An 8,487-nucleotide genomic window follows, 5' to 3' on the forward strand; every position below is an offset into this window, starting at 1 on the left:
CCAATGGTTTTTTTTAGTTTTTAAAAAATATTTATTTATTTTATTTTTGGCTGTGCCGGGTCTTAGTTGCGGCATGCAGGATTTTCACTGCTGCGCACGGGCTCTTTGTTGCGGCGCATGGGTTTAGTTGCCCTGCGGCATGTGGGATCTTAGTTCCCCGACCAGGGATCAAAACCTTGTGCCCTGCATTGGAAAGCAGATTCTTAACCACTGGACTACCAGGGAAGTCCTGAAATCACCAATGGTTTTTAATGTATTACTAGGTAGCCTTTTTTTCTTTCTCCTATTTTTTTCTTTTTTTAAAAATTGAAGTATAATTGATTTACAGTGTTATATTAATTTCTGGTGAACAGAATATATATTCTTTTTCATATGGTTTATTCCAAGATATTGAATATAGTTCCCTGTGCTCTACAGTAGGACTTTGTTGTTTATCTATTTTGTATAGAGTAGTTTGTATCTGCTAATCCCAATCTCCTCATTTATCTACCCCCCCTTTTCCCTTTGGTAACCATAAATTTGTTTCCTGTCTGTGAGTCTGTTTCTGTTTCATAAGTAAATTCATTTGTATCATTTTAGATTCCACATATAAGTGAACTACTTATACTAGGTAACCTCTTATGCTCTTATAAAGGATGTCTGAATGATGATAGGTGTTTTTCTGGGTTAGGAGATTTGTAGTGGTGCACATGGAGGTGGGGTGCTCAAACCCCTCTTCAAGGAAGGACTTATTACCCCAGCTGCTGTGAGAGTTTCAGTAGAAAAGCTCCCAGCTTACAGTCCTTTCAGGGAGCACATCAGCTACCGAGAGCCACTTCACCAAGGTCATGCCCTCTGAGGAAGGCTCACAACTAATGAAGAATGGAGGTAGAGATACTAAAGGACCAACCATTTCCACCCAAAGTGAGATGATTCTGATGAGCCATTTCTGCTCCAGAACCCCCTGTGGCTGAGGCTGTCTAGCCTACATCACAGCTCAAACTTCTCCCTCTGTCGGATCCCACTTTTCCCCCTCCTTTCCACAGGTGTGATCTTGAGGGCACTCCCTGAACATTATCTCAGAGACTGCTTCCTCCAGATTCCAAACTGTGATACTAGTTTTCATTTTTCTTTAATGATAAGCATGACATTTGGCTTAGGTACTGAGAATGGTGAGAAGGTTATAACTTGATGGTCTTTACACCAGTATTATAGGAATCAGTAACAACAGGAAAACTTTCATCAGAAACTCTACTCTCAAAACACACCACTGCAAAAAGGAAGTGAGCTGAATGGTAGGGAAAGGATAGGTGTGAGAGGTAAGATTAGCACAGGCACGCATGTGAGACAGATCACAAGCGAGATAGAGTAAGAGTTGCATGATGCTGTCCCCTCCTCTGTCACCATGGTTTATAGAGGTTCCAACACTAGAAAGGTAGATGTGTGGGTGAGTATCCAGACGTACAGCAGACCAAATCTCCCCATCAACGTGATCAAAAATCAGGTAGGCATAACCCTTGAAATAATTTCCATGCTTATACCGGTTCCCATTCTAATGTGTTTCTGATACTTTTCATAACTTCTTAGGAAACCCAAATGTGGATAGAGAGGGAAGTCATAGACGTGATTGTCCAATTTCAACCTCAAATGCCATTGGAGTTGGAGGCAGGAAAGAGAGAGCGGAAAAGAAGCCAGAGGGGCTAGCATTCAATTTGCAGTCATGTCCCCTGGCCCCAGGAAATTTGAAGTCATGATGATCTGGGGAGAGAATTTTAATGGTGTCCCTTTTCTCCACCTTCCACTTCATTTGATTACAATTGAAAAGTCCTAGATTTTTATTTTCAGTAGAATCAGTGTTTTTAAAAAGGATTTTTCTCACACTATTTCACATCTTTTAACTTTTATTCTAGTTGTTTTTTTCTGATCAGTCCATGCTGAACTAATAGGCATTATCATAAACCAGGAAAAATGTTGCCCTCCAAACTGTTGACACTGCAAATGTCAGTGGCCTTTCTGTGTTTCAACTTCCAAGAGCAAAACTCATCTATGTAGTTATTATGCCGCTGAACATTTTTAGCAGGGGCCGGTTTATACAGTAGTAGAAAGAAGGTGTTCATACCCATAATTCCCTCTGACATTTATGTTGCCTGTTTCTTTATCCCCTCCCCATTTTGAAAATGCATCCTTCAGTGTAAAACAGTTTACTGAATATCCATTCCGTTTAGTCTGCACTTAGGGCAGAAAACAAACAGCAATGAGTGTCTTGGCTCTATTACATTTTCTGACAAGTGGGAAATATCTGTTTGTAATGCAATAAATACTTGGTTCTAAGTAATTCAGCAAACTGGCTTATTTAGCTTTAACTCTGAAGGGATGCACAGAGGGAACAATTTTCACCCATCATTGATTCCACACCGAAATATGATTGTATGCCCGCAGCTGGGGGAACTTTGTGGTGGTATGAGTGAATAAGCAGTTAATGAAAACGCTGTTCGGAGTCACTGCAAAACTAGCAAAGACCTTACTGCTTACCTGGATGGCTAAAGCTGGCTCTTGTCGGTTCATGAGCGTCTACTGTTAAATATTCAAGAGTTTTGTGGACTTCCCTGGTGGCGCAGTGGTTGGGAATCTGACTGCCAGTGCACGGGACGTGGGTTTGAGCCCTGGTCCGGGAGGATCCCACATGCTGTGGAGCAGCTGGGCCCGCGAGCCACAACTACTGATCCTGTGCTCTAGAGCCCACAGGCCACAACTACTGAGCCCACGTGCCACGGATGCTGAGGGCTGCACGCCTAGAGCCCGTTGTGGCCACCGCAGTGAGAAGCCTGTGCACCACGGCGAGGAGTGGCCCCCGCTTGCTGCTGCTAGAGAGGACCTGCACACAGCAATGGGGACCCAAAGCAGCCAAAAATAAATAAACTTTTTAAAGAAGTAAATAATTATTATGGGTATTGTTTCTAAAAAAAAAAAAGTTTTGTGAGCTGGATGTTAAACCTTGCGGGACTTTGATATTGGGAGTATTTACACCCCAGAAATTGGCAATCACTTCAAATCAGGGCTCTTTTTTTTGCTTTTGAGAGCTGGTTTACCAACACACCATTGCGTACTCTATCTCAGTGTAGGAGAATTATCAATACAAAGCAGATGGCAGGCCAAGAAATTAAGTTTTCACAGGGAAGGGGGAATAAACACAAGTCAACTAAAAATACACAAAGCAATGGATGACAAAGGTATAACAACCTTCTGTAAAGGTACACGGGTATAGATTAGCACATTTAAGCGCTGGAAAGACAGAGACCTGGTTATTAGATCAAGCAAGTGTGGTAATGATTTATGAAAGTGAGTCTCATAAGGTTTGTTTTCTTTTAGGTTGAAATATACAGCACAGATCATAATGATTATCACAAAGTGATAACACGCCCACATAAACACAATCCAGATTATTAAGCAAATTTTCTAGGAGAAAAGGGGACTCTCTGATACAGATTAATGGAGTGGGCAATCCAGGAAGGCTTGCACCAGAAGAGATGGCTTGCAGCTTCACAACACATATCGAGCTTCAAGAATGTCACCTAGGCAATATAACCTACTCTGGATTTTTATTTTATTTTAATAGATGCTGCAAATCAGTTTATGAAGATTTTTTTTGCTGTGCTGATGAATATACGTTTAATAGCTAAATGTAGGGCTTTTCTCCTTTGAAATTTGAATGTGTTGCTTAGCTACCCTCCTCTGTTTTTTGTGTAGTCTCTGATTTACTATAATTTCTTCAGCTGCAGGTGAGGAAAATGGGCTGTTATTAAATATCTTCCGAGTTCAGTAGCACAAGCAATGTGTATATTGCTCTCTGATACTTTCGTGTTATTAATGAATTAGTCTCCCAAAACTAGACATTTAAACTATCATTTATGTACATATGTGCATTATTTTCTTGGGGAGAAGTTGTATGTAAACAAAAGGGATAAGTTTAGTGATGACACATATCTATATGAGAGTTAATCTATCATTTTTTGTAATAAAAATTTGTTTTTTCAGTACAAACCTTTCAAACAAAAATTACACAGTAACATGAGATTATGCTAAAATGATTTACCAAAATAATTAAACTCTCAAAAGTGAACCCATCTTACATGCCCAGTTTTCCTTCCTTGAGTCCAGTAGACCTTCCTGTTCATCACATCTGAATCTGGTCACAGAGCATTGGAGGAACATCAGAGTCCTAGTCAGTGGCTGCAATTGGTTATATTTTCATTAGTTTGCTTACCAGCTTAAACTGGGGTTGGTCCTATCTCACCTGAAGTATAATAATTCCTTGAGAATAGAAATGTGTCTTATACTTCCTTTACAAGTCCCAGAAGTACTTAGAACTTTATTGTAATCTATATACTGTGGGGACCAAATAAACCCTTTTAGTTGACTGAGTTACAAGCAGGTTTAAATAACACCTGCAAGGAATTAAAAATGCTACCTGATTAAGCCAACTGATCTTTCCATCGCTCTCAACAGCTCATACAATTTCCATCATACAAAAGAGAAATCAGGGATTAGAGAGTTTCCATTGCTTACCAACAATTATACAGAGAGAACGAAGAGGACTTTTCTCTGTCTCTTTGTGTCATGTGTGCTAGCATGATGGTGGCTGTTCTGTGAAGTGACAGTGAGTTGATAAAAGGCTATCCCACCACACCCCCACTGCTAAGGCACTCTCCTGGAATTGTGTTTCTAACAGTGGTAGCAGATTTGCATCTATTGCTGTGCAGTTGAAAGGAGCTAGCAATTACGGCTTTATCTATGAAACTGACAAGACTAGTTTTGTTGGCCTTCTTAGTGGGAAGCAATAACCACTGGTCTACCAGCTAAAGATACACTTTAGAGCCATAATGCAACTGTCACCGGCCAGAGACTCTGTTCCCATTGCCAGTCAGCCCATGCAAGTAATGCTGTAACTAGTAAATTAGAACAACTGAGACCTCAGCTATCCATTACATTTGTAAATCAGTTATACACTTGGGCCATTTAATTATAAGAATGCTGAATCCTCTGTTTTTGCCCAGTTTCACTTCTGAGGATTGGAGCAGATGGATTATTTTTCACCCTAATTGGAAACTTGGAAATCAAGTTGGTGGAGTCATATAAACATTATGTAAAAATATCACCAAAATCTGCTAAATAAAAATGTAGGCTCTTAACCATAAATCTCCCAACCTGTTAGAAAATTAGGAATGATCTCCAGATTTAGGCCATAGAATTTCATTTAAAAATAAACTAAAAATTTGCTTTGATTATGATAGATGATAGATTAATATCTACAATAAAGATGTATGTAGATATAGCCACTGTTTTTTTCTCCTCATGAGTATCTTGTCAGCATAACATCTTTTTTTTGGTTGAAAATGAAAGAAAGGAAAAGAAAGCAATTATCTCTAGACAAAATATATAGAATCCTGGTTGAATTCCAAAGCAAGAGAGAATTTAGGTCTCTCACATTAATTTTTAACCATTTTAACAACTTACAGAAAAAGTAATTGCCAAGCTAACAATTCAATCCCCCAAATCCAGGATGAGATGTTTCATTCTCCTTTTAACTGTGATTCTTAATCTTTTCTTAATTTTTGAATTATCACTGCAGTTTAGCCTTTATTCAAGTGGAAGACTTTTTTTTCTCTTGCGAGAAAGAAAACAAAGAGACGTTAAGTACTTTTGTTTTTTTGGCTGTGTTGGATCTTCATTGCTGTGCACGGGCTTTCCCTAGTTGCGTGGAGAGGGGGCTACTCTTCTCTGAGGTGTGCGGGCTTCTCATTGCAATGGCTTCTCGTTGCAGAGCACAGGCTCTAGGCGCTTGGGCTTCAGTAGTTGTGACACATGGTCTCAGTAGTTGTGGTGCACGGGCTTGGTTGCTCCGCGGCATGTGGGATCTTCCTGGCCCAGGGCTTGAACCTGTATCCCCTGCATTGGCAGGCAGATTCTTAACAACTGTGCCATCAGGGAAGCCCAAGTACTTCTTTTTGAAGTACTCAAAATATAGGTTTAATTCCCAGACCAATGTTTGCACTTTGAAGAGCGTACAAATCAGGATTTGAATTTAAAAACCCTGAACCTATGACAGAAAGATAGTATTGTTCTTTAACATGTAAATAAACTACATTAATTTTTTTTTGTCATCTATGCATGCTCTTGCTTCTTTGGAGTTATTAGATTAAAAATGTACTCAAGGGGCTTCCCTGGTGGCTCAGTGGTTGGGAGTCCGCCTGCCGATGCAGGGGACGTGGGTTTGTGCCCCGGTCCGGGAGGATCCCACATGCCGCGGAGCGGTTGGGCCCGTGAGCCATGGCCGCTGGGCCTGCGCGTCCGGAGCCTGTGCTCCGCAATGGGAGAGGCCACAACAGTGAGAGGCCCGCGTACTGCAAAAAAAAAAAAAAAAAAAATGTACTCAAAACAAAACAAAACAAAAAACCCAGTAAGTAACACTGAAAGCACATGCTAGAAACTCTTTATCATTGTATCATTAAACATCCCCAGGTTGGGAAATATAAAAGTAAACTTTCAGAGAGCAGTCACCTCACCATGTTAGTTACAGTGAGTGCATTACCCAACTTTACTCACAATGATTTGAAAATATAATCACCCTTAAACTAGTTGGTTGAATTCTCAGAGTTGGAGCTATGGCCAAACAGTAAATCCTGAGAATTTTGCTGCTGCCTCATACTCTATCCTTGAGCAGGAGCAATATGTTTTTAGAGAGGTGTTGATAAAGAGAGTGGAAAGTAAATGAAAAGGGTGACAGAACAGTTAATAAAGAGAAATTTACTGAGTTTTCGGTAATAAGCTGCCTTAAGAATCAGAGTACTAGAAAGCCAAGATTTTTTCTTTAAAACCAAAAAATATATATTATTTTAAAAGATACTACCGGGCTTCCCTGTTGGCGCAGTGGTTGAGAGTCCGCCTGCCGATGTAGGGGACACGGGTTCGTGACCCGGTCCGGGAAGATCCCACATGCCGCGGAGCGGCTGGGCCCGTGAGCCATGGCCACTGAGCCTGCGCGTCCGGAGCTTGTGGTCCGCAACGGGAGAGGCCACAACAGTGAGAGGCCCGCATACCGAAAAAAAAAAAAAAAAGTAAAAGATACTACCTTTTTTCCCTCATTTTAAATTTTTTCTGCTGAAATACATATGCAGAAAAGTGCACAAAACAATTATCCAGACCAATGCTTTATCATAAAGCAAACTCTCATGAAACCACCACCCAGGTCAAGAAATAGAACATGCCAAACATCCCTAATACCTCCCCCATAGGCCACTCAGTCATTACTCCTCCTCTCTAAAGGTAACTCCTCTCTTAACTTATAATACCACAGTTTAGTTTTGCCTGGTCTTGATCTTTACATCAGAATATGAGCTTTGGTTGTCTGGCTCTTTTCACACAGCATTCCTTCATGTGACTACAGTTCCTATAGATGTTCCTATCCATGGTACAAAGACACCACAATGTATTGATCCAAGCAACTGCTCTTTCTTCAATGACTTGCTTTGTGACTTTAGATCTATTTTAATAGGTTCTTTTTAATATTAGCTTATGATCCTTCCTGTGCCTTGATGAACTGTCCATTCCCATAGAGTTTAAAAAATACACCTTAAGATATATTCATCTTGATTGTTCGAATTCTCTAGAGGCAATTTTAAAGCTATTTCCAATATAACTTGTACTATTATGATAGTTCATATTGTTTCCAAGGACTATTTAAATAGCAGCGGTTGTGTGCTCTTACGGTGGGTTTTACCTAGGTGGAAGTGGGACCAGCAGGCAAAAGAGAAAGAAGAAAAATCAAAATATGAATATAAATACAAAATACTTATGTTTAACCCTGGGAAGAAACAACAAAATGTCCAGATTGAATACACATCTTATAGGAAAGAATTAAGGGCTGTGTAATTTGTTTAGATCTTCAAATTTTCCCACACAATAAATAAAAACATAGCTCTTTCAAAGTTGAAATTTGTGAGGCACTGACACTCTCTGTACCAGTTCAATTCTTTGGCTTCAATCATAGCAACTCCCTCGGGCCATCGTAAGCAAGAAGAAAGGTACCTGAAGGATACCAGGGGCTATAGAATAGATGGGAGGCTGGATAATGGGGTTAGAATAAAGGCTGTCCTAGATTCCGGAAAGATCCTCAGTAGCCATTTGATAGCAAGAAGAATATGGGCAAGTGCTACGAGTCAGATGGAATTAAATTAGTTTTCAGTCTCTATTCCTCAGCTCAAGATTCACATTCCAAGGCGGAAACAACGAATTGCTTTGACTTGGGTCAAATACCTTCCCTTTAGCTGGGCAGAGGGGGTAGTGGGAGGAGGAGAACTTCAGTGACAGCCCCACAAAACCCTATGCACTAAATATATACCTAAGAGAAATGAAAACTTATGTCTGAAAACAAAAAAAAACCCTATGCAGTAATTGAAGGTTAATCCTAATAAAGGAAACTGAGGGGCAGATAGGAAAGGGAAATGGATG

The sequence above is a fragment of the Tursiops truncatus genome, chromosome 10 (assembly GCF_011762595.2).
Source record: "Tursiops truncatus isolate mTurTru1 chromosome 10, mTurTru1.mat.Y, whole genome shotgun sequence".
Taxonomy (NCBI): Eukaryota; Metazoa; Chordata; class Mammalia; order Artiodactyla; family Delphinidae; genus Tursiops; species Tursiops truncatus.